Genomic DNA, 27294 nt, shown 5'->3' with positions numbered 1-27294 from the left:
TAAGAGTCATGCTGTTTCACATGTAAAGGATATGAGTCAGGGTTATGCTGTTTCACATATAAAGGATATGAGTTAGGGTTATGTATAAAGAGAGGGCTTCTATTGTAATTTTGAAAGGATGCAATTTTTCGTAATTTTTTTATCAATTTTTTTTTGTAATTCAAACGGTGCAAATTTGCGAAAGTCATGAGTGGAAGAGTAAAAGTTTGAAAACACATTCTTGAGCTTCACATTTTTACATAAATTAGATAAATCATATGCAATGACAACTTGTCATTTCACCAAGTTGAAAGTTAGAAGCCTACATCATAATAGTATGATATCAAATTGATATTAGTCCATCTTTTCTTTTATACAGTTGGTCTCATTTCATCAATTAAAACTTACGGTCAACAATGTTTCATAATTGCAGGGCACTAGTAAGATTGAGGCCCTTTGTCTTGACAATTATGGCGAGCTTAGTGAGATTGAGAGCCTTAATCGTAGCGATTGTGGCAGAAAAAGAAAAAGCTATCGAGGTGAACAATTTAATAAACTCACCAACTTGAGATTCCTTCGAGTGTATGGTGTGAATTTCACCGGAGATTTCCAAAACTTGCTTCCTCAATTAAGATGGCTTCAGTGGCGGAATTGTCCCTCAGATTTCGAAATGGCCAACTTTCATCCGAAAAAATTAGTCGTGCTCGATCTATCAGGTAGTTACATTACAGAGGACTGGGGAGGATGGGATCCACTCAAGGTAAGAAATTGAGAAGATATATCTGTTGTGAATAATAACTTGTTACCGAAGGTGCAATCGCACTCAATTCTCCTTTCTTTCTTTTAGAAAGGTTTAATATCGTTCCTCGGATTTAGGATTTTTGGGTAAATATAAGAGGAATTTATAGCTATCTAAATACTGAGAATCTTCTCCCCCTTAATATGTTTAATTGATAAAACTCAACAACCTGTCATGCTTAACCTTAGACAATACTAGAAAGAAAAAATAATACTATATTAATTAACATCTATTAAAAGTTTTAATTACTTAATTGTGCCTATTTTGTATTTTGTTAATCTAGCTAGTTTATGGCTTCTAAGATAATTTCTCCCCGTGCAAAAGCATGTCTTTTGAGCGATTCTTATTATATCTCTGTATCAACCTTCTTTCTTTCAGAAATAGAAACTCCCACGCATTCACTTGTGTTGTACATTCATACTAAAATTCTAAATTCATTTTAATCTTAGAGTAATGGATATAATTTATGAATTGCTCTAACTTGTTGCGCAAAATAATTAATCATTATAATAGTTGATTATGGAAGTCGTCACTGTATAACACAAATATAAATTATTAATGTTCTGAGAGTAATAAAGTTATCCTTCTAGTGACATTAATTTTTTTTGGAATACAACATTCTTTATATCTTGTACATATAACATTAAAAAAATTGCTTTTCATAATTAAACTACCCGTTATTGAAGTGTCATCTGCTTTTTGATAATAAAATTTGCTTGTGTCTAATCAATGGCATTGCCATAGCTCTTAAAAACTGAATATATTTTCTTTTTGAAAATTTATCCGAAAATAAACATGGTTAGCACTTGTAATTCCCTAACATTCTTTTTGCAATGGATATGTTTAAAAAAATCAATATGATGGTGTAGCCTAATACTATTAAAGAACATTTAAAATCAAATAAAACAACTGTGAAAAAGTAGTGGAGCATGGGTATTTTTCGGGAATCTTATAGATTCTTATAAAAAAAAACAAGGAATAGTGGAAAATCACACGTTGCAGCTGTCCAATTTCACTGAGGTTTTCCTTTGTTTCTTTCAGATGGCAACCGAGCTGAAAGTTCTCAACCTCTCGTATTGTAAACATTTGAGAAGAACTCCCGACTTGTCTGCTTTCAAAAGTTTGGAGATTTTGATTCTTAAAATCTGTCGGAGTCTGGAAGCAATTCATCATTCTATCTGGCATATGAAGACTCTCGTCTCCTTGAATGTCGAGTATTGTAGGGAATTGAAGGAGGTATCAGCAAGAGTAGGGAGAACGGAAGAATCGATTACAAAATTACCTGAAAGTATTGGGAATCTGCAAAATTTGAGGATCTTGAACATTGATTGGACTCCCGTGACGGAATTGCCTAGTGCTATTGGAATGCTGGCGAAACTTCAAGAGTTGAGTGCAATATGGTGCAAAAATCTGAAAGGACTGCCTAATAGTATAGGCGAACTGGTTTCGCTAAACAAGCTTCATTTAGACTATTCGGGCATTTTGAGCTTGCCAGAAAGCATTTCTAAGCTCTCTTCTCTCCAATGTCTCAGCGTTGAATTTTGCAAAAACCTTCGAGGAATACCGAAACCGCCCTCCAGCTTAACAGCTCTGCACATCACTTTCCCAAGTCCATCGTTACCATTTCTTTCCAAACTAACCATTCTCGAGGAACTCACTCTTTATGATTGCCGTCCACTTGAATGTCTCCCCGAGCTTCCCGTCAGACTATCGAAGCTTTCTCTTCCATATATGGATTTGTCGCGTGAGAAGCGCTTACAGAAATTGATCCGCGACAAGTCCTTTGGGCGAAAAGAAGCCACCACATACCAGTATTTTGGGTGGCCTGGGCGGGGGCCTTGCATAGAATACGACATTGAAGAAATTAATAATAAAAATACGACAGAAAGAGCAGAGCGCCAATGGCTCTCAGCCTCAGCCTCAGCCTCAGCCTCCACCTAAGGCCTCGGCTCCAATTGGCGGCTTGATCTCCCCTACAACTATGGCGCTCTCCAGCCCGCAACCAGCGGCGAGATCATGCAGCTCCACCGCCAGACGAAGCACCGCCACTGCCAGGCCTCCAACGAGGCGCTCGAGCAGCTCCACGATGCCATAGGCGAGGGCGACGCTCCGGCCGTCGTCAATAAGTTGCAGAGCGCCTATCAAGTTCAATGGCGGAGGTTCGATTCTCTTCTGTTTTGTCCTCTTGTTTCTTTTGTTCCTTCTGTCTGGGATTTAGTTTTTGTTGTTTGCTTTCTAAGTTCAATGGAAGTGAGGGCGAAATTTGTCAGGAGCGATAATTGATGGAGCATTCTCTTGTCTAACGCGGACTCATCGAGTGTTCGGATTGTTCTTTAACTGTTGCCTGCCGTTGCATAGAAACAGGACCTTAATGAATTGCCAGAGTCAAATTTGCTGAGGACGTGCTTGACTTCTCATTTGGGGTCAATCCTTAGTGACTTAATGTGTTCCCTCGAGAAATGACGAGGACTAGGCTGAGCTGTTAAGGTTTTCGGTCACGGTAGCTGAATGCAATTTAGCATATAGTCTTATTCGTCAGCGAAACAGATGAACAAGGAAAAATGCTCTCAACTTTGTTCCATTTAAGGTTAGTGCACTGAAGGAAGGCGTTATTTGTGATGAAAGCTTCTTGAGATTCAATGAAATTGAGAGTGAAAGGTGGTCGAGAATTTAACTCATGGACAATTGAATATAAGAAGCGGCACATTTCAAAGATGAGCTATCCTTTGCGAGGAAATTTGTAGTGTATATAATGTGACTGATCTGGCTTTGCCAGCACTCGGTAAGATAAATCTATTATCTGCAGTTGCGGCTCATGTCAAATCCTTGATGGGTTAGCTCCCCTCTAGAGCCAAAGTTCCTGGTTTTTCAGTATTTGTCTGCGATAGCTCACCAATGTCTGATTGGTTGTCAATAGCTTTTTCCATATTGATGTGAATGGTGCGCTGGTGCTCCTGATGAACCATAGTACTATAGAATGTACGGAGTGACAAGTTTTGGATCTATATTGTCACGCCCCGAACCCCATCGAGCTCGCGACATCCCCTGCTCCGGTCGAAATGATGCGACGTCCCAGGAACGTCGCCGACCCAACCCAAACATCAGAGCCACATGCGGAAGCGAATAATAAAACCCCGGACAAATAATGACGACAACGGGGTAGAACAACAGAACAATCCAGCAACCACATATTCATACAACACCAAATATACAAACATCATATTCCAGACATAAATACAGACTAACATCCTCAGTCACCGTTTAAACAAAAGATCGAGGTCTGGTTAACTTAACTTCCCTATGGGTCAACCCGATTTACACAACCCCTAAAACCCTAGGGAAAAACCTAAGGATCGCCTCGTCCGTCCGCCTCAATTTCGGCTTGAAACTCGGAACTCACTGCGAGCTCCACCGGGCACCAACAGCGCTCCCGGACTTCCAAAAGAAAAGGCGCACTTCCCGGGTTTAGGGCCGGGGTCTCAAAGTGGCGGTTATACAACCGTGAGACGAATCTCAATAAGTGTACAACCCCAAACCCCACGTAGGCACTCACGTATCGCCAGACGAAAACACACATAACACACAACGATCGGCCAAACTAACAATCACATGCGACCCTACCTGGAATCCATCACGCACGTTCCTGCACGTTAGACAATAACACAGCCAACACATCACAGCAAGGAATCACGGACGCGCGTGCCTCAATTATAAGACGAAACCACTTGGGCACGTCCCATACCGTGCCTAGCGGTTTCTACCCCATAATTAAGCATCACATCACGCGATACAAACACACTCGCACGCTACTCACACCATGCGTCACTTTCCACAATCCTCTCGCTTGTCTTGCCAAATCCCACTCATTCTCAACCTTTCCACTACTACCGCGCCCGCGTAAAACGCATCAGGCCAACGGTCTTCTGACCTCGTCAGGCATCGTCACCCCGTCGGGCCGGGCATCGTCACCTCGTCGGGGACGGCATCGTCCCGCGTAAACGTACACGCCTCGGGACGGAATCCTACACACACTTTCCTTCTACCGCGTCCGCGTAAACGCATCGGCCAACGGTCTTCGACCACGTCGAGGCATCGACACCTCGTCGGGCCGGGCATCGTCACCTCGTCGGGGACGGCATCGTCCCGCGTAAACGAACACGCCTCAGGACGGATCCTTTCCAACCAATCCCACATTTCCAAACCTTCGTTCCACACTCTCCACACGTACCACGCCACCACACAAACACACACTGCCAAACATACACACTTCACACACATTCCATAATTTCGCATTCTCGTCACACAAACACGCACCATTTAACCACACGCTCTCGGCACGCGAATTCAATGCACATTCACATCACCATATCACCACACTTCACGGCTACATAAACACGGCACGCCACCACACCACATTCAGCCCAATGCACAAACCAAATCAGCCCACAACGATTTCCAAGCCAACCAACAAGCACAATCACACAACCACGCACAAATTTCCATTCAAGGCACAATCCCATTAATTAATCGCACAAATTAATTCCGATCAAACCCCAACATCACAGCCCTAATCCAAGCTCCCTAAACCTCAAAATTCTTCGCCTAATCAGTCCGCAACCACCAAATAATCAGTCACTCAAATCAGTCCCGACCAGCCCCTAAAACAGTCACAAATCGCCTAAACCGAGTCCTAAACGAGTCTAGAAATACCCGAGCTCCTAGGTAGTTTTTGGGGGAGACACTTACCCAAAAAAGGCGAGACAGAACGGGGCTGGAACGGGCCGGGACAGCGGCAGCAGCGTCGCCGGCGATGTACGGACGGCGTGAACAGTGCGCCGTACGAACGCGGTGAACAGTACACTCGTACGGACACTGTACGGACAGGCTGGGACGGTGCCGGCGAGGTGCCGGTGACAGCCGCGGCGTCCGACGGTCCGCGTGAACAGTGATCCGTACGGACGGTGAACAGTACCGTACGGACACTGTACGGACTGGCTGGACGGCGACGTACGGCGAGCTGGACGGCTGGGTGTCGACGGAACGGCGATCGGGGCTCCGGCGAAGCTCCGGCGGTACTGTTTGCAGACCGGGAAAGAGAAAAACAGAGAAACAAGGCTGTTTTGGACAAAAGCTGGGGCGTGGTGGCGCACGAGGTGGAAATGGTTGCTGGTGATGTTGGCTTGGTGGGGGCAGCCGGCAGGGATCTTGTTCCGGCGTGAACAAGACTGGAAGTGGCGAAACGTGTCTGAAGAACAAGAAACGGAGAAGAAGAAGAACTTGCACGGGGGAAAATAACCAAATAGCTGAGAGGAGAGAGAGAGATGGTCTGGTCAAATAGGTCAAAGATAGCTTAGTGGGATCCAAGTGTCACAATCTAGGCCCATTGGACAATTTTGCCCCTAATCCAAGGGCCCAAATTTGATCCAATCCAATAATTTAGGGGTAGAATGGTCATTTGCTCTTAACCATGGTTGACCAGACCTGAGTTAAGCCTAACTCACCTTGGTTAATCCCAAAATTAAATCCAATTTTCGGAATTAATCAAAAATGGCCTAGGGGCATTTTCGTAATTTTCCGATCTCGAACCGAAATTCTAATTTTTGCACATACGCGTTCCATATATGCGTGGCCAACATAATATGGCGTCGGAATCGCGAAATTCATCGCGCAAGCCCTCGAAAATCCACGTCAAAGTCTCGGGAATAAAATAATATTATTTTTCCAATTTTTGTCGAAATTCCAATTTTTGGCCAAAACCACTCTAAATGTGCGTGGCCACCCCAAAATGACCTTGGCCGCAAAAAATAACCTCAAACGGCCTCCGAATCCAGCCTCGGTGCCCACAGGGGCAAAACCGTAATTTTTCCGGCCCCGGACCGAAATCCATTTTTTTTGCAGAAATGGGTGGCCCCAAGGTTGGCCAAGCCAAAAACGTCATCGGCCGTCCAAAATTGTCACTTTCAAAATTCTCGATTCCCGGGCCCGAATTCCAAGAAATGACTAAAATCGAGCAATAGCAACTTTAGCTTATCTCTGGCTAACGGGTGGCTCTCTAGAAGTACGCGCTCTCGACCCGTGACCGACACTAAGTCAAATCACGTTTAAGTTTACTCCACCCGGGACGACCTCGGTTGTCATATAATTGCGAGGGTCTGTCACTAGTGCCCTTTGGACACGATCAATCAAATAGATCGGTCTCGGTTGGCTCAAAACATTCCCTCGTCAATCGATATGGTCGAAGTCGAACCCAGGTCGAGTTCTTTGGTCGTGCGAACTCAATCCCGTAACGGCCCTACCCCTAAGGTTAGCATCCCGTGAATGCGCATTTCCGGGTGAGACCTCACTATAGTGCATTGGTCAAATTCATTTCTTAAATCCCGGGAAAAGGATCGAAAATTCAGACTGTTACATATATGGCACTAGCGAGGATGGGTGGCATTCGAATGTGACCACATGCAGATTGTGTTGTGCTTACTGACTAGGAGGAAAAATTTGTTGAGGGTTGTCTTTCCATCCTGAAGACTGTTGCTTAGATTAGTCTTTGTATCGGTAGGTTTTATTTTTTATCACATCCTTATTGCAGTTGCTACCAACTAAATGGAAGGGGAAAAGAGGTGAAATTAGGGTTTCTGAGTTTCGTTTTGTTTCATATGAATAATTTATAGCATGTGATGAACAAGTGTGAAATGTTGTATTAGATATTATCAATTCATTTTTAAGTAAGCTTCATAGGCATTGTGGTGGTAGTTCATGCAGTTTTGCAAAGGCATGTTGAACCACGACTGTGATTGAACTTTCTTACAGAACTTCATCACATTTGAAACGCGCTTCATTCAGGTCTATTGTTTGAAAACAATTTGCGGAAATTTTGTGTTCTTTTTAAGAGCACTGATGGTTGTGCCGGCCATTCTATTACCTCTTCTTGTTTTTATAAACTATCCAACGATCTCAAATTTTCTTTTTATTTTCTCTATGTGCATATTCAACTATTAAAGATTAGCTTTTGGCGCTTAGCCCGTTATTATCCTTTTGATTTTGCTCCTCTTATGATTTTGTGGATGTAACCTATGTTCAGGTCATGTTAATCACTCCACATTCTGGAATAATCTTGCTCCAATTCAGGTAAATGCATGTTTGACAAATTTTGATCCATGCGGTCGCTCTATGTCTCTCTGGCCTCATATGTTGGGTAATGCAGGTAGGAGGTGGTGAGCCACCAAAAGGTTTCCTCGGTTGGGCCATTGACAATCATTTTGGCTCTTTAGATGCACTTGTGCAGAAAATGAATGCAGAAGGTGTTGCTTTACAACTTCGAAACAAACGCTGCTAGTTGCAAGAATCTAGTTGCAATTCAGGGGACCTTTCGAGTTCGAAACATCTAAGGCTATCATGTGTTGCCAACTGCAAGAGTCTGGTAAGTTTGGATATCTCTGTTTGCGTGTCCATTCAATCACTTGGCCTTTCAAGTTTAAAGAATCTAAAAGAATCAGATGCTGCCAACTGCCAGAATTTAGTTGAAGTTTGAGGCTTTGACACATATAGAATATCTGGAAACATTCTGTATCTCTGGATGCGCATCCATTGAAAGATTCCATGCTACAAATTGTCGAAATCTAGTTGAAATTCATGGTCTTTACAGGTTGGATTTACTGGCAAGATTGAATATCTCTGGGTGCTCTTCTATTAAAAGATTACCAGACTTTTCCAGTTTAAAGACTTCGAATTTCAAACTGCAAATTGCAAGAATCTAGTTGAAGTTCGAGGTCTTGATTGATTAATAAGAATCTGTTGGGTAGGTTTAATGTCTTTAAATGCATGTCCATTACTAAATGACCAGACCTTTCAATCCATTAAAAGATAAACAGACCTTTCAAGTTAAAAATGTCTAAAGGGATTCTATGCTGCAGACTGCGGGAATCTAGTTGAAATTCACGGCCTTGAGAGGTTGATTATTGGTAAGATTGGATATCTCTAATTGCACATCCATCGAAAGATAACCAGACCTTTCTAGTTTAAATAATTTGAGGGCTTTGATGTTGCAAGCTGCAAGAGTCTAATTGAAACGCGGTCTTGACGGGCTGGATATTTTGGTAATATTGGATATCTGTGGTTGCACTTCCCTTGGGAGATTATTGGATCTATCGTGATTGAAAACCCTGAAAAGGTTGAAACATCAACCACCGTGAGAAGCTAAATGACACTGAAAGCCTAGAGATATTTTCATCCTGCAAAAGTTTGCAAAATTCCCAAATGCGTTGAAATTTGAAGATTTAAGGAACTTGATAGTGATAGCTTGTTGCGAACTATCAGACATCCCAGGGCTCAAAGGATCGAGATACCTATAAAGTATAGAGATTTCATGATGCTCATCAATTGTCGCATGAGACTGCAACAAACTAATTGAGCCTCGAGGGCTTGGAGACTTGGAGCTTCCACAAGCTTTAGTCATTTCCCAATGCAAGTGGCTAAAGCCAATATCTGAATTGTCATGAGCTTTCCTCATATAGAATATGAGCAGTTGTTACGTTGGGTTTTCTTGAGATCACATTCTGGTGATAGTTCGAGATGATCCCTGTCCCCTAATAAGACAAAACCTTAGACTTGATAAAGTCATGAATGAAGCTGGCAGTCCTGGTGAATCATCCGTGAAACTCTTTTTTGTGCATTACTGAGTGATTCATGCCTCTTAGTTGGAATGAAATCTTTCTCTTGATCGTGGTAGGAATGTAGCTGGCAGCCCTTGTTGGAGGACTAGATCATAAGAGTGCCTTTTGAGAAAATAATTCGTCATTTGTCATCCCCTGTGATTCTTCAATCTCAACATGATACCAGGAACCGGACTTTTAGATTAATAATCTTTTTTCAAGTTTTGCATTTGAAGGTTGTTCTGCTCGCTTGCAGGTCATCTATAAGGTGTTTGTTTTGTTTATATGGCGAGTTAAACTTTTATGCTGTTGATTAATGGCAGGCATACTGGTTTAACTTTATACGCAATGTTGATACTGTAGAAATTACAAAACGTAGAAAGAACAAGCAGCTCTTTAAGAAAATCCGTTTGACCATAGTCATCTCAGTTTCTTAAGGTGGACGACTGAAATCCCACACTCAGGAATGATGCGAATTTGCTTGCTTTTCCTGATTGCTTGAATTGGTTTTTTATTGTTCTGGGATATTGCAACTGTAATTTTCTCTTTTGTCTGTTCTCACTGATTGCTCGAAGTAATCTAGTGATTGACATGTGGATTATTAAGGAAGCTTCTGGAGGCAAAGTATAAAAACACACAGGCAAAGGAGAGCGGTCATGCTGTTGGACTTGTGGCGCTCTGGATCCCCAAAATTTGTTGGGTTCTTTCAAGCTAATCATCAGGTGTGAATTTGATATGCTGCAAGGCTGCAAGAGTTGGTTCATAGTTTCATTGTCATTTTAAGTTCTCAATCAACCGATTATGTGTTGAGTTTGATCCTAACAAAAATTCACACCATTTTTCCTGTCTCCAAGTGATTTACTGTTTTGCTCATTTGTCATTCCAATGGTGGGGTTTTTCTCGCTACACCAATGAGGATTTGCTCTAGTGATGCTCTATTTCGACTTGCCAGTATATGCAAGTTTTTGTCTCCTGCCGCATTCTAATTTTTCTAATAATCTTGGTCTTCATGATTTTGGAACTACTAATAGAGCCGGACTTAAGAATTTGGAGGAGAATCATATATGTTTTCCAAAGAAATTTATGAACTATTACAAGTTTGAGCAATGTTATCCATATGAATCATGCTGGACTTATGAGAAGAAGCATTTTAATGAGTATATTCACTTTGTGATGAGGAGCAACATCTCACAATCTATCAATAGTCCATCTTTATCTAGTAGAAACAATGATCCTCATGTATAATGAACTCATATAATGAGCTTATGACAATAGACATGAACAGGACCAGCAGTTTCACACAAAGATATGAAGCATCACTTCCAGGTGGTGGCAGAGATGTGGTGGTCCCAGTGGTTGGCGCTGGTAGTTACGGGGATCCAGCTGGACTGGAGGTCGGGGAGGCAGAAGTTTCACTAACGGTGACGGCTAATTTTTGGCCCCGAGAGCAACAGTCACTGTTAGCAAAGATGTAGACAAAGTTATACTTGCAGGCGTCGTTGAGGGAAAAGGTGGCCAGTCTGTTGGTTAGTTTATGAACATAGAAGCACTGTTGCAATTATTGTTAGCACCATTTGACATGTTCACGACATCATGTGACCCTGCATTGCAGTAGCACACTGTAAAAATAATGGAAGATCATTGGCATTTAAGAGTGAAGTTCCAGACTGATTTTTCGGCCACTGAAGCTCAAGATTGATTGCACGTAAGTACATCTATGCAATTTAAATCAGGAGATTTTACTAACAGAGCTTCTGTAAGCTAGAAATTACAAGAACTGTTTTTCTTGTCTTCATATGTTAGCTTTCTAGCATTTATGCTCCAATAAAAATGGGATATTGAGTTCTCTTCAGGAAGGTATACATAGATTTGTTTCTCTCCCCTCTGTGAGTGCTTTTCTCTCTTTGTCAAGAGCTTTCCCTACATCATAATGATGTTTTCTTTCAGCTACCTTCCTCCATGATCGTCACCCCCCATTCTTCTCGATCATCCATAATCCTCCTATTCGCTATCATCATTAGTTATTTCCATCTGCTTTCTATTTTAGTTAAGTCTCTTTGGAATTGTTTCGTCGCATTAGTTTTCCTATTACTGCACACTGCCTCTATCAACTGTTCAACAACATTTCTGAGTTTATTCTCTGCTGATCTATTCTTTTTTCTCATTACAGGATGCCTGCGGTGGTTCCCTTGACATCGCAAGCATCTCTGGTAGACTATCTTATGGGGGATCATTTGGTTTTGGAGCAAGTTGATGATGAGGAAGCTGAGATGGTTTTGATTGGAAGGATTTTGTTGGAGAAGTGCTTGAGTCGAGCTGCGTAGCTAATGTTTGAAGGAAAACCTGGGCTGGTATGGGTGAGATTACTATAACCCCTCAAAATGAGAAGATGTATTTGTTCAGGTTTCACGATTGGCACCAAGCAGAGATAGTCTTAAGTTCTGGCCCTTGGTGGATTGCATAAACTGCAGGGATGGGATGCTCAGAGGAGACAGGAGAACCACTGTTTTCATGAACTGGAGGTGTGGCTGCAAAATACATGGATTGGCCTTAGACCAAATGAAAGAGAACAATGCGAAACCTATTGCTTGTTGGGCGGGCAAACTGGTGAAAGTTGAGTCAATTCATACCAAATCTCAGGGACATTGTGGATTCCTTTCTGCTAAAATTTCCAGATGAGCTTTGTTACTTCGACTGAGTATAAAACTTTCTGAGGGGTTGGTGAGTGAGATTGAGATTGAAATAGAGAAAGCCAGTACTAATCATTCACTGACGAAGAAAATGTCCAAAATGATGCATTTACATGTCTTTCGATGGCAGGAAAGGTCAGTTCAATGATATTGGCCAAATGGATTGCGGGATAGGGTGGGAATGAATGTGACATCGCTCAAACCTTTGTAATGGGATTGAGGAGGATGATTTGATAATGGACTGCGATTCCACAAATTCTTTACTCTCTATTATATTCAATTTGTAGATCATTCCAGCAACCGACCGTAATATTTGACTAATCGATATTCACTTGATCAGATCAAACATATATGATGAAGTGGCCAAAAGTTCAGATCTTGTTAACACTAGTCTACATCTAGATTTGCAAGCTTCTATGTCACGATGTTGTATCTGTTACTTCATACTCTACAATAACTCTGCAGGATAACTGAATTAGGACATATCGCAACTCAATCGCTTGTTTGTATCAGGTGTCTTTCCAAAGAAAGGAGAAGAACCGGGACTCAGAAGAGCATTTTTGGTCGATGTCATTCAGGAATCAGCTGAATTTGTTTGTATCAAGTGTCTAAACCTTAAAAACTAAAAGACTATGTTTCAGTCTGTAGTCTCAGCATCTATACATAAAAACTGACTCAGAGGAGATCAGTACTGCATCACACCAATCCTCTGTATGCTCTTCGCGAATTCCATGGATAACTTGCATAAATGCTTGTGACAAATGCCATTTTGGAGGCCGAAAATAGTAACAACAGAACTTTTGATCAAGAGAAAGCGTCAAACAATGCAGAGTCCTAGAAGTAGGAAATGTTCTGGAGTCCAGAGATCATACAAATCATTGATCAAGTAGCATCCCAAAAACTCCCAAACCTGCCATTGATTTGACAGAAATTGGAAAGTGACAATGACATATTCAGTCATCCATTAAGTCTGAAGATTCAAGCATTTGACAAATTAAACCACAAGCAATGCACCAGGACTGGTGAATCTTTTGAAAAACTGATTAAAGAGGCCAAACCAAATCTAGCCGTATATCATGACGTGAACAATGAAACGAACAATATTTTTTTTTTTGGTAAGGTAGAAACGAACGAATGAACCGAACGAACAATATTTAGTAAAAGATAACTCCAGAATGTTTAAATTCAGATACCGTCATAAGGAATGTGAAGGTGTTAGGAAGCAATTATGTTTTGACCAGGAAATGCAATAATAAAATCTGTCAATTGATCGCTATCAATTAGAAAGTGATCGTTGTATAACACATAAGACTGTATGAAGAGCCTGCAAGGTTTGCTACCTATTCGGAACCTAAAGAAATAATCCTTCAATCCTCGGACTTATGATTGCCAATTTTATGATAGAAATTTCCGATGATCGTCTATATCTGGATCTATATTTAAGAAGTGGCTGAGGTGTCTTAAACCATTAATGTGTACCTAGGGATGAGTCCGATGCAGTTTGATGTGGTTTCAACGTCAAGGTCTCCACACACAAAAATTCATAAATTACGAAAATGAACATCAAACCTACTTCATAATTAAAAAAAACAAAAAAAAAACCTTACTTCATGTATAAATGGTAAAAGTAATTATGAACCTCATAGATTATATAATATGGATTCGTGGTTTGGCCAGTTTCAAAATGATTGAAGCCAAATTTGTTTGATTTGTGTTCCATTTATTTAAGAAAGCAGTCTTGTCAGAGGTTCAATTGAACATAAAGGTATGAACAGTTTTTTGCTTACCCCTACATCTACCGAGATTTTTAATCATTCGGAGATTGTCTTCGGATACAATTAATCGACAATCGAGCATTTCTTGTAACAGCCCGAATTTCGATGTAATTCCGGGATCAATAAAATTGACAATATTTCGCATTTCATTTTGGTAAGTCTCGCCCGGAGCTGATCACTCTTGGGATACTAACCAATGGGGTATGGCTAACTAGGAAACGGTACGTGGACCAGGGACTCGATAGTGAACGGGACACCGATCTCGAGATATGATGAGGGAATATTTTGGGCCAACGTGGGCCGATCTTAGGAAAGGTGATGGATTTGGTTTGGCCATGGCCAACGATGTACAATCGGATCGCAGGTGATTCTGCAAGACCGAAAGTGCACGTGACCAACCAGCCCTGAACCTGAACCGAAACATCGCGACCTCTGGAACTAGTGATGATTTCTCATTCTCTTAATGATCGGGACCGTTGTAAGTCAAATAACCCTAGGTCGATACGCGTAGATCCTAAACAGCCGCCCGTTAGTGAGAGACCCTGAAATTGAAAGTTTAGCGAGTTTTGTTCACGGAATTGGGCCCGGATTTCGATGCCGATTTTCGAAGGCTTAAGAGACAATTTTTGGGAATCTGACGTCATATTACGCTGGCCACACACGTTTGGAGTTAGTACGAGTAAAGAGTGGAATTTCGGTCCGGGGGTGAAAAATTACGGTTTTGCCCCTGTGGGCACCGAGGCTGGATTCGGAGGCCGTTTGAGGTTATTTTTCGCGGCCAAGGTCATTTTGGGGTGGCCATGCACATTTAGAGTGGTTTTGGCCAAAAATTGGAATTTCGACAAAAATTGGAAAAATAATATTATTTTATTCCCGAAACTTCGCAGTCGATTTTCGAGGGCTTAGAAAGTGAATTTCGCGAATCCGACGCCATATTATGTTGGCCACGCACATATGGAACACGTATGTGCGAAAATTGGAATTTCGCCCCGGGACCGGAAAAATGACGGTTTTGCCCCTGGGCCGTTTTCGGGTCCGAATTTTTGGGAAATTTTTGGGATAAGTAACTGTGGTTATCAGCTGCATTATTGGCACCAAAGACCCAATTGCCCCTCAATTATTTAAGCCTATCTCTTTAGAACCGTTAGATTAGGGGCGTTTTGGTCATTTTTCACGGATCGGCGACACGTGGCACTTTGGGCTGCTTTATTTGACCAAGTTGGACTGTTTTCTCTCTCCTCAGCCCTCCCTCACGGCAGAACCAGCCCCCACCAGCAGCTTCTCTTCCATTTTCCTCTCTTTTTCTCCATTTTCTCTCTTGGTTTTGGCTTCGCCGGAGTTTGCCGCCGGCCACTGGAGTGCCGCCGCCGACCGCCGTGCCCCGCCGTCGACCACATAGTCCCCCAGCTTCAGCCTCACCCCTGTCCAGGCCTTTTCTCTCTCCCTTTCTCTCTCTTTCTCCCTCTTTTTCTCTTTCCCGTCCGGCAAAAAGGGTCGCCGGAGCTTCGCCGGAGCTCGGATCGCTGTTTCGTCACCACCCAGCCGTCCAGCCTCGCCGTGCGTCGCCATCCAGCCTGTCCATACGGTGTCCGTACGGTACTGTTAATCGCGTCCCCGTACGGATCACTCTTCATCTCGACTGTACGGACGTCGCGGCCGTCACCGGCACTTCGCCGGCCACCGTTTTTCGCGCCATCCGTACAAGTCCGTACCGCGCGAACAGTACACTGTGAACAGTACACTGTGAACAGTGCCGCGTGAACAGTGCGCGTGAACAGTACGCGCCCCCCCCCCCTCCGGGAATTCCGCCGCCGGTTTCACTGTTCATCAGTGATTGGCCGCCGTTCCTCGTCGTCGTGATCTTGGATTAAGTGAGTAAAATTCCTAAACCCGAATTAGGACTGTTAGTGCGTTTTTCTGGACTGGTTTAGTTATTATCGGTACAATTTGAACTAGCTTGGATAGTATCAGTGGGTATTTCAGACTGGGTTGAGGACGGATTGGTAGAAATTATCATTGGGAAATTTAGTGGATTAATGAGAATTATTTGGGGAGATTAATTGGATTAAATGACCAATTTAGGAGCCCGTTGGAAAATTACCGGGTATGTCCGGGTTGACTGATTGTACGTTAATTGTGCCTAATTGTGGTTGATTTCGTACTGCTATGTCGTATGTGGTGTGGCCGAGTTTATGGAGTGCGATTGGCCATTGTTTGGTTTACAATGAATTACTGATTTGTGAATCGCACGTTAGGCCACACGGTATTAATTGGGCCAATTAAGCACATGTTGTGACATTGAGTGTTTGAATTATATTGGTGCTCGTGGTGCATTGCATTGCATAACATGGACACGCATTGCGTATGCCAAGAGTGTGGCATGTGATGAAATTGTGTGAGAATGCGTGTCTGCCATGAGCATGTGATCACCTAAAATACCCTGAAGCGTTATACGCTGGGTTCAGATAATAATGAGTGGTGTGATCACCTAAGGACCTTCGGGTCGATACCGTCCTCATGCACTTTGAAGCAGGACGATGCCCGGTACGTCCGAAAGGCGACCATCCTCATGCACTTTGAAGCGAGGCTCGGTTCGCAAGGAGAAACAGTGTTGCGCCTCATGCACTTTGAAGCGAGGCTAGAGACACCTTGGGCCGAGATCGGTTGCTGCGCCTCATGCACTTTGAAGCAGGCTAGACGCACCGGGCCGTGAAAAATTGATGACTCGAGTCGTAATAAATAATAAATTGGGCGATTGCCAGTGTGCCAGTGTGGGCCAGTGGGCCGGGAAATACACGTGACATGTCAACGACATTTGCATGTATGAACATGCATGGACTGGCATGCGAGTGTGTGAGCCTCGGTGCATGAGCATGTGATTGGCGTACGTGTGATAATGTGTCATGTACGTGCCGTGATTATTATATATTGAACTGCCAACCTGCAGGGTCGGAGGATTATTTGATTGTTGTTGCACTATGGTTTCACATATTTATTTCCAGTCAGGATATTGCATGCTAGCCTAGCCTAGGTTTAGGGGTTGAACTCATTGAGATTCGTCTCACGGTTGTATAAACCGAAACATTTCAGACCCCCAGCCGTAGAATGTCGAGGGCATCACCTCTTTTTGGGATACCGCACAATATTCAGCGGTCGTCAAGCGTGCACCCCTGTGGTGATGGAGCAGCCTATGTGAGATATTATGCTGTTTTGTTTGTAAATGTGGGAGAGGCGCACTACCACACCCAAGAATATGTGGCTTGGTGCTATCGAGGAGCCGACGGAGCAATCGGACCCCCGCTCAGGACCTTTGATGTCCCGGTAGATGTGAATAATGTCATGATCGCACAGATGGTAAGTGGTGAGATTTCCGATCCTCCAACTACGCCTGATTGGAGCAGCCAGGGCGAAACCGTGGACGGACCTGCTGCTATGGTCGAGGAGGCTGAGGAACCTGAAGTGTTGTATGCTGATCCGGAACCCTTGGACCACCAGAATGAAGAAGAGCCGGTAGCCATGGAAGTAGATCACGAACAGGATGGAGAGGTTGAGGAACTGGGATCCGATCAAGAAATAGGAGCCAAGGACGAGCTGGGATTATACTTAGACCCTGAGTTAGAACCGGATTCGGTGGACGAGAGTGATGCAGCAGAGGACATGGATTCCGAGGAGTCCGAGTCCCAGGAGAGCTCGATAGAGGAGTCCTCAGGGTCCGACCCGGACTGGGGTCCCTAGGTTAGCAATACTCCTAAGTAAAGCGAGTACACCTTTTTGACTGAAGCCTGTCTTAGTCCCATCCAGTACCCCTAGCCACTGACCCTTTTGACCTAGAGGCTGCTATTATGAGTGTTGACTGCTGTTGTTGTATAAACGAATATTGTAAAAAGGTTTTTATAGCAATGTAAGTATGTACCTATTTTCTACTGCGATCGTGTTTATTGCTTGGCTATCCTTGGCTCGTATTTTATAATTGTCAGGGTTGTTTATTTAATCGCTTCCGCTTGTGCTTGTTCTCTGTTGGGCATTGGGTCGGCGATGCTTCCTGGGAACGTCGCACCAAAATCGACCGGGATGGGATGTTGCGTTCCAATGGGGTACGGGGCGTGACATTTCTGAATAAAGAGAAAACCAGAAAATATAGGGCCAAATAATCATCGACACTTAGATCTTAGCCAGAAGGCCGAGAAAGGTACAAATAATAATTACAATCGTACTAAAACTTCCAGGTCGCTATCTAATCTTTGGGTCATCATTTCTAGGGAGCCTCACGTTGGATAAATTCAGAAAACGGGCTTCTTGTTGATGTTTAAGCCCAAATTGATGTTAGGCTTTCGCCCTCTGACTAATATAACGGGTTCAGTCTACCTTAGGCATTAAAATTTTTTGTTTCTCTTTTTTTGGTCGAAACATTAATATTTTTTGTTCACTATCTTCGAATTTTCTTCATTAATGAACCTGGCCAAAGAACAGAAGGAAAAATTCATTAATGAAAATCTAGAACATCAAATTTTAAAATCAACTCTTTACGCCCTGTGATTTCAAGATTCCACACTTTTCACTTTGAAATTTCGTGAAGACTAAGTCCACATGTTGTAATTTCGAGTTGTGGCTGAGTTAAGTATCATCTAGTTGGAAAATAGACTTGAGAAGGGGTAGATTCTACTCAAACTTAGTAAACTAAGAGTTCATATTGCAATTGGTTATGATGCATATCATATATCAATATAACATGACATCAGTTGGTTCCTTATATCAAACTGATTTTGGCATATTTCATGTAAGACCCGCGTGATTTAGCGATGGTAAGGCATTGAGCTCACATAAAGCCAATGCCTCTAGCACTTTTTCGAACCCATTCCAATTAAATAAGTTAAATTAATTAAGGTCTCTATGCCATACCATCAAAATAAAGAAAAAAACTTCGAATTTTCATGAGATAGCCGCTTTGCCGTTAAATTGAATAACAGTTGCCTGTACGACTACACATATGTTTGCAAAAGATGTGTGTGCTAACATATATAGTGCAAATAATTTGGATCATTTATTTAGTTTTCAGAGCGACGCATCATAATTTGAACGGCCAAAGTGATGTATCATAATTTTGAAAACATCAAGGCATTTAGTTTTTAGTGGGGATGAGAAGAAAATAGCCCATCTTAGTTGAAACAAAACCGCCGATACAGTATAGAAATCCAGTTTGTTTTGTTTACATGGCGAGTTAATTTACATGGCGAGTGAAACTTTTATGCTGTTGATTAATGGCTGGCATACTGGTTGATACACGATGTTGATACTGTGGAAATCACAAAACATTGATAGAACAAGCAACTCTTTAAGAAAATCCCTTTGACGATAGTCATCTCAGTTTCTTAAGTTGGGCGACAGAAATCCCACACTCAGGAATGACGTGAATTTGCTTGCTTTTCCTGATTGCTTGAATTGGTTTTTATTGTTCAGCGATATTGCAATTGTAATTTTCTCTCTTGTTTGTTCTCATATGATTACTAGAAGTAATTTAATGATTGACGTGTGGATTATTAAGGAAGCTTCTGGAGGCAAAGTACAAAAACACATAGGCAAAGAGAGCGATCATGCTGCTGGGCTTGTGGCATTCTGAGTCCCCAAAATTCGTCGGGTTCTTTCAAGCTAATAATCATCAGGTGTGAATTTAATATGCTGCAAGGCTGCAAGAATGAGTTCATAGTTTCATTGTCATTTTTAGTTCTCAATCGATTGTTTGTGATGAGTTTGATCCTAACAAGATTCACACCGGTTTTCCCGTCACCATGTGATTTACTATTCTGCTCATTTGTCATTCCAATGGTGGGATTTTTTCGCTTCACCAATGAGGATTTGTTCTAGTGATGCTCCATTACGACTTTCTAGTATGCAAGGTTTTGTCTCCTACCACATTCTAATTTTCTAATAATCTCGGTCTTCATGATATTGGAACTGCGAATAGAGCCGAAATTCAGAATTTGTGAGGAGAACCATATATTTATTCCAAAGAAATGAACCATTACAAGTTTGAGCAATGTTATGTATATGAATAATGCTGGAATTATGAGAAGAAGCATTTTAACGAGTTTATTCACTTTACGGTGAGGAGCAACATCTCACGATCTATCAATAATCCACCTATATCTAGTAGAAATAATGATCCTCATGTATAATGAACTCACATGATAAGCTTATGGCAATGGACATGAACAGGATTAGCAGTGTCCCACAGAGATATGAAGCATTGATCACTTCCTGGTGGTGGCGGAGATGTGGTGGTCCCAGTGGTTGGGGCCGGCAGTTACGGGGATCTAGCTGGACTGGAGTTCGGGGCGGCGGAAGTTTCACTGAAGGTGATAGCTAAGTTTTGGCCTTGAGTGCAACAGTCACTGTTAGCAAAGGTGTAATACTCGCGGGCTTTGTTGAGGGAAAAGTTGGCTGGTCCGTTGGTTAGTGTATGAATATAGAAGCACTGTTGTAGTTATTGTTATCACCATTTGACACGTTCACGACGTCGTGTAACCCTGCGTTGAAGTCGAACGCTGCAAAAATAGTGGAAGATCATTGGCATTAAAGAGTGGAGCTGAAGATCGATTTTTCGGCCACTGAAGCTCAAGATCGATTACACATAAGTGTGTGTATGCAATTTAAATCAGGAGAGTTCACTAATAGAGCTTCTGTAAGCTAAAAATTAGGAGAACCGTTTTTCTCTTATCTTCATATGTTAGCTTTCTAGCATTTGTGCTCCAAAAAGAATGGGATATTTCCATCTGCTTTTAGTTACGTCTTTTTGGCATTGTTTCGTCGCATTAGTTTTCCTATCACTACACACTGCCCCCTATCAACTGTTCGACGACATCTCTGAGTTTATTCTCTGCTAATCTATTTCTTTTTTCTCATTACAGGATGCCTGCAGAGGTTCCCTTAACATCGCAAGCATCTCTGGTAGACAATCTTCTGGGGGATCATTTGGTTTTGGAGCAAGTTGATGATGAGGAAGCTGAGATGGTTTTGATGGGAAGGATCTTGTCGGAGAAGTGCTTGACTCGAACTGCACAGCTAATGTTTGAAGGAAAGCCTCGGATGGTATGGGCGAGATTACTATAACCCCTCAGAATGAGAAGATGTATTTGTTCAGGTTTCACGATTGGCACCAAGCAGAGAGTCCTAAGTTCTGGACCTTGGTTGATTAGGGGAAATTGCGTAAACCTGCAGAGATGGGATGCTCAGAGGAGACTAGAGGACCTCTGTTTTGATGAACTGGAGATGTGGCTGCAAATACATATATTGGCCTTCAACTGAATGACATAAAAACAGTACGAAATCTATTGCTCCTTTGGCGGGCAAAGGGGTGAAAGTTGGGTCAATTCGCACCAAATCTCCGGGTCTCATGGATTCCTTCGCGCTAAAGTTGCAGTGGATGTTAAAAAAACCCCTCCTACTTGTCATACGATAACCAATAAATAACAATTATTTAATCTTTCAACTTTCGTAGACGAGGAAAAGGAAGAAGCACCCGCCACGTTGTCCCTCGACTTTTGCTTAATTACTAAACTGCCCAAAAAATGAAAGTTAAGAAAAACAAAATTGATAAAACCCATGCGGGATTAACGCAGAAAACCACTTCTCCACATGCCACGAACTTCCCACTGTTTTCTTCATCACTGGCACTGCCCCTGCTCCGCTGCTCGCGCCGGTGCGCGCCGCCGTCCTTATCCGGTCCACCCTATAAATAATACCCACCAACCTCATCCTTCTTCTCCATCTTCTTCCTCATCGCCATTCACTCTCTTCGCAGACTTGCACAGACCAGACCAAGACTCCGAGTCCATCGCGCTATCTCTCTTTCTATCTCACACCCAAAATGTTGTTCCATCACAAGCTCCCATCATCCTCTCCCCGCCTCCTCTTCTGCTGCTTCCACGACGGCCATGCTGCCGTCTGCCATGAGGCCGCCTCGGACTGTGACAATGGCAACCGCTACAAGGCGGCTCGATCGCCCTGCTCGTGGCTGCTTTCGACGGCTTAGGAGCTCCCGCTGCCGGAGATCCGGTGGAAGTGCTAGAGAATCATCGCGCAGCTTGGGAGGTGCAGGAGGCAGGGCCACATCGCGGCCTCGGAGTTCGGGTACGATCTCATGAGCTACGCGCTCAACTTCAAGGACGATCGGAGTCGGGAGTCGGACGAGGAGTTCCCGGCGAGGCTGCCGGTGTCTCCGGATCGGCTGCTGCTGGTGAAGTTGCCGAGGGAAGTCGCAGCGTGTAGTTGAAATCTTTTTCTCTCAAGATTCTCTTGATTTTGATCGACAAGTTGGCAACAGTCCTCGGAGGGATCCACGATGCCTGTACATATTGTAGATTTCGAGATCTCAAATTCACGGAAAATGTGCTTGGAAGTTGAGAATTGTGATAATAGAAAAATGTAAATTTCTGGTCGTTCACGAATGAAGAGTACACAAGACTTTACATGATCAATTAAGAGAAATACAACATATATATATATATATATATATATATATATATATATATATATATTTCTAACATCCCTAAGTTTGGAGAAAAGATCTCAGAAACGTGCAAGTGGATGTGTCTTAACGAAGATATCATCAGTTTGTTCAGCGGATGAATAGAGATAAGTCGAACAACGCCACGAAAAACATGATATCAAATGAAATGATAGTCTATTTCAACGTGCTTGATTTGTTCATGGAAAACATTATCGTATGTTTTTTGAATAACACATCGATTATTGTAATAAATGACTGTTCTTGTATGTTAATGCACTCCCATGTTTTCAAGCAGCGCCATCGTAACCATAGTAACTATGATCTCGTATTAGCAAGAGCTCGATTTTCTGCTCCTATATTAGAGCAAGCGACAGTGGTTTGATTCCTGCTACAACATGAGAGAAGTGAGATGCCCAAAAAGAAGCAGTAACCCATAGTGGAGCCTACCCTCGATGTAGCAACGAATTCGAAGGACTTGACTAACAATATTGATAGCATAGGGTACCAAGTTGAGTAACAGTGATATATATAATACTGCCGATGTAACAGTCTGAATTTTCGATCCTTTACCCGGGATTTAGGAAATGAATTTGATCAATGCACTTATAGTGAGATCTCACCCGGAAATGCGCATTCTCGGGATGCTAACCTTAGGGGTAAGGCCGTTACGGGATTGAGTTCGCACGACCAAAGAACTCGACCTGGGTTCAATCTTCGACCATATTGATTGACGAGGGAATGTTTTGAGCCAACCGAGACCGGTCTACTTGATTGATCGTGTCCGAAGGGAACTAGCGACAGACCCTCGCAATTATATGACAACCGAGGTCGTCCCGGGTGGAGTAAACTTAAACGTGATTTGACTTAGTGTCGGTCACGGGTCGAGAGCGCGTAATTCCAGAGAGCCACCCGTTAGCCAGAGATAAGCTAAAGTCGCGATTGTTCAATTTTAATTATTTCTTAGAATTCGGGCCCGGGAATCGAGAATTTTGAAAGTGACAATTTTGGACGGCCGATGACGTTTTTGGCTTGGCCAACCTTGGGGCCACCCATTTCTGCAAAAAAAATGGATTTCGGTCCGGGGCCGGAAAAATTACGGTTTTGCCCCTGTGGGCACCGAGGCTGGATTCAGAGGCCGTTTGAGGTTATTTTTCGTGGCCAAGGTCATTTTGGGGTGGCCACGCATACCAGGAGTCGTTTTGGCCAAAAATTGGAATTTCGACAAAAATTGGAAAAATAATATTATTTTATTCCCGAAACTTTGACGTGGATTTTCGAGGGCTTGCGCGATGAATTTCGCGATTCCGACGCCATATTATGTTGGCCACGCACATATGGAACACGTATGTGCGAAAATTGAAATTTCGGTTTGGGATCGGAAAATTACGAAAATGCCCCTAGGCCATTTTTGGACAATTCCGAATTTAGAAAATTTTTGGGGTTCTAACCAAGGTGAGTTAACTTAATTTAGGTCTGGTCGGCCCTTGGTTAGGGACAAAGGACCATTTTACCCCTAAATTATTGGATGAGAAGGAAAGATAGCCATTGGATCAAGGGCAAAATTATCCAATTGGCCTAGATTGAGACACATGGATTCCACTCACACCATCTTTGACCTATTTGACCAGACCCTCTCTCTCTCCTCTCAGCCTATTCGGTCATTTCCCCGTGCAAATTCTTCTTCTTCTCCGTTTCTTGTTCTGCAGTTCGGTTACTGCATTTTCTGGTACTGTTCACGCCGGAACAGTGCCGGCGGAGCCGGCGGCCGCCCACCGGCCGTCGCCACAAAGCACCCTTGGACCACCCTCTCACTGTTCGGCCACCACGGCCCCGGTTTAAATCCAGAACAGCCCTCTCTCTCTCTTTTTCTCTCTTCCCGTTATGTAAACAGTACCGTCGGAGCTTCGCCGGAGCTCCGATCGCCGTTCCGTCGACACCCAGCCGTCCAGCACGTCCATACGTCGCCGCCCAGCACCGTCCATACAGTGTCCCCCGTACGGTACTGTTCACCGTCCGTACGGATCACTGTTCACGCCGGGCCGTACGGACGCCGCGGCTATCACCGGCACCTCGCCGGCACCGTCCCAGCCTGTCCGTACAGTGTCCCCGTACGGGGGTGGTACTGTTCACCGCGTCCGTACGTGTCACGCCCCGTACCCCACGAAGCGTGAGCATCCCACCTTTGGTCGATAAATTGCGACGTCCCAGGAAGCGTCGCTGACCCACGCCCATACAGAGATCAAGCACAAGCGGAAGTATAAAATAAACAAACCCAGACAATTACAATATGAGCCAAGGATAGCCATCCAATAAACAACGATCAACGCAGAAAATATGTACATACTTATATTACTATTTTAAAACTCTTTTTACAGTGTTCACGACAACCAAAAAGGAAACACCAACAGCTGGGAATAACCCAAACAGCCACTTCTCCGTTCTGCTTCGTCCCCACCGGGGTGCATGCTCGACGACTGCTGGATAAAATGCGGTATTCCAAAAAGAGGTGGTGACCTCGGCATCCTACTGCTGGGGGTCTGAAAATGTTTCGGTTTACACAACCGTGAGACGAATCTCAGTGAGTTCAACCCCTAAACCTAGGCTAGGCTAGCATGCAATCTCCTGACCGGAAAAATAAATAAGTGAAACCATAGTGCAATAATAATCAATTAATCCTCCGACCCTGCAGGTTAGGCAGTTCAATATATAATAATCACGGCACGTACGTGGCACATATTATCACACGTACGCCAATCACATGCTCATGCACCGAGGCTCACACACTCGCATGCCAGTCCATGCATGTTCATGCATGCAAATGTCGTCGACATGTCACGTGTATTTCCCGGCCCACTGGCCCATACTGGCACACTTGCCCAATTAATTATTATTACGACTCGAGTCATCAATTTTTCACGGCCCGGTGCGTCTAGCCTGCTTCAAAGTGCATGAGGCGCAAGAACCGATCCGGCCGGTGTCTCTAGCCTCGCTTCAAAGTGCATGAGGCGCAACACGATCTCCTTGCGAACCAGAGCCTGCTTCAAAGTGCATGAGGATGGTCGCCTTCCGGACGTACCAGGCATCGTCCTGCTTCAAAGTGGATGAGGACGGTATCGACCCGAAGGTCATGACCCAAAGGTCCTTAGGTGATCACACAACTCATTATTATCTGAACCCAGCGTATAACGCTTCAGGGTATTTTAGGTGATCACATGCTCATGGCAGACACGCATTCTCGCACAATTTCATCACATGCCTCACTCTTGGCATACGCAATGCGTGCCCATGTTATGCAATGCAATGCACCACGAGCACCAATATAATTCAGACACCCAATGTCACAACACGTGCTTAATTGACCCAATTAATGCCGTGTGGCCTAACGTGCGATTCACAAATCAGTAAATCATTGTAAACCAAACAATGGCCAATCGCACTCCACAAAATCAGCCACACCACATACGACATAGCAGTACGAAATCAACCACAATTAAGCACAATTGACGTACAATCAGTCAACTCGGACATACCCGGTAATTTTCCAATGGGCTCCTAAATTGGTCATTTAATCCAATTAATCTCCCCAAATAATTCTCATTAATCCACTAAATTTCCCAATGATAATTTCTACCAATCCGTCCTCAACCCAGTCTGAAATACACACTTGATACTATCTAAGCCGGTCCAAATTGTACCGATAATACCTAAACCAGTCCGTAAAAACGCACTAACGGTCCTAATCCGGGTTTAGGAATTTTACTCACTTAATTTCGGACCACGGCGACGGGGAACGGCGGCCGATCACCGATGAACAAGTGAAACCGGCGGCGGAAATCCCGGGGGGGGTACTGTTCACGCTGCACTGTTCACTCGGCACTGTTCACGCCGGTACTGTTCACAGCGACTGTTCACCGCGGTACGGACTTGTACGGCGCGGGAAAAACGGTGGCCGGCGAAGTGCCGGTGACGGCCGCGGCGGCCGTACGGTCGAGATGAACAGTGATCCGTACGGGGACGCGATTAACAGTGCCGTACGGACACCTTACGGACAGGCTGGATGGCGACGCACGGCGAGGCTGGGACGGCTGGGTGGTGACGGAACAGCGATCCGAGCTCCGGCGAAGCTCCGGTGACCCTTTTTTTCCGGACGGGAAAGAGAAAAAGAGGGAGAAAGAGAGAGAAAGGGAGAGAGAAAAGGGCTGGACAGGGGCGAGGCTGAAGCTGGGGGACTATGTGGTCGACGGCGGGGCACGGCGGTCGGCGGCGGCACTCCGGTGGCCGGCGGCAAACTCCGGCGAAGCCAAAACCAAGAGAGAAAATGGAGAAAAAGAGAGGAAAATGGAAGAGAAGCTGCTGGTGGGGGCTGCTGGGGGTGGTTCTGCCGTGAGTGAGGGTGAGAGGAGAGAGAGAGAGTCTTATCTGGTCAAACATGGCAGCCAAGGGGCGCCACGTGTCGCCGATCCGCGCGATTTGACAAAAACGCCCCTAATCTAACGGTTCTAAAGAGATAGGCTTAAATAATTGAGGGGCAATTGGGTCTTTGGTGCCAATAATGCAGCTGATAATCACAGTTACTTATCCCAAAAATTTCCCAAAAATTCGGACCCGAAAACGGCCCAGGGGCAAAACCGTCATTTTTCCGGTCCCGGGGCGAAATTCCAATTTTCGCACATACGTGTTCCATATGTGCGTGGCCAACATAATATGACGTCGGATTCGCGAAATTCACTTTCTAAGCCCTCGAAAATCGACTGCGAAGTTTCGAGAATAAAATAATATTATTTTTCCAATTTTTGTCGAAATTCCAATTTTTGTCCATAACGACTCCCGGTATGCGTGGCCACCCAAAAATGGCGTCGGCCTCGAAAAATAACCTCATTTGGCCTCGAAAAGCAACGCT

The 27294-nt window shown here is 43.8% G+C and overlaps 2 long non-coding RNA genes and 1 pseudogene across 10 annotated transcripts; all 3 read left to right on the top strand.

Moving 5' to 3' along the window:
* Positions 1 to 27294, top strand: part of LOC115686198 (disease resistance protein RUN1-like) — a 77391-nt pseudogene that overhangs the window by 7412 nt on the left and 42685 nt on the right.
* Positions 2777 to 12465, top strand: LOC115686167 (uncharacterized). 9 transcript variants are annotated; one of them, XR_008818157.1, is made up of 7 exons: positions 2778 to 2937; positions 7854 to 7900; positions 7977 to 8192; positions 10007 to 10145; positions 10709 to 10949; positions 11036 to 11128; positions 11594 to 12465. It is a non-coding gene; the product is annotated as an uncharacterized LOC115686167 (long non-coding RNA). The 9 variants fall into 9 exon arrangements; XR_008818158.1 differs by having other exon boundaries at positions 2777 to 2937; positions 10034 to 10145; positions 10699 to 11128; XR_008818156.1 differs by having other exon boundaries at positions 2777 to 2937; positions 10030 to 10145; positions 10699 to 11128.
* On the top strand, positions 19966 to 20964 carry LOC130140162 (uncharacterized). The gene is made up of 2 exons (XR_008818159.1): positions 19966 to 20520; positions 20794 to 20964. It is a non-coding gene; the product is annotated as an uncharacterized LOC130140162 (long non-coding RNA).

Source organism: Syzygium oleosum, unplaced genomic scaffold (genome assembly GCF_021117445.2).
Source record: "Syzygium oleosum isolate NSW1041296 unplaced genomic scaffold, Sole_v2.1 Sole_v2.16, whole genome shotgun sequence".
In the NCBI taxonomy this organism is placed as follows: Eukaryota; Viridiplantae; Streptophyta; class Magnoliopsida; order Myrtales; family Myrtaceae; genus Syzygium; species Syzygium oleosum.
This window is presented reverse-complemented; position numbering and strand designations above follow the sequence as displayed.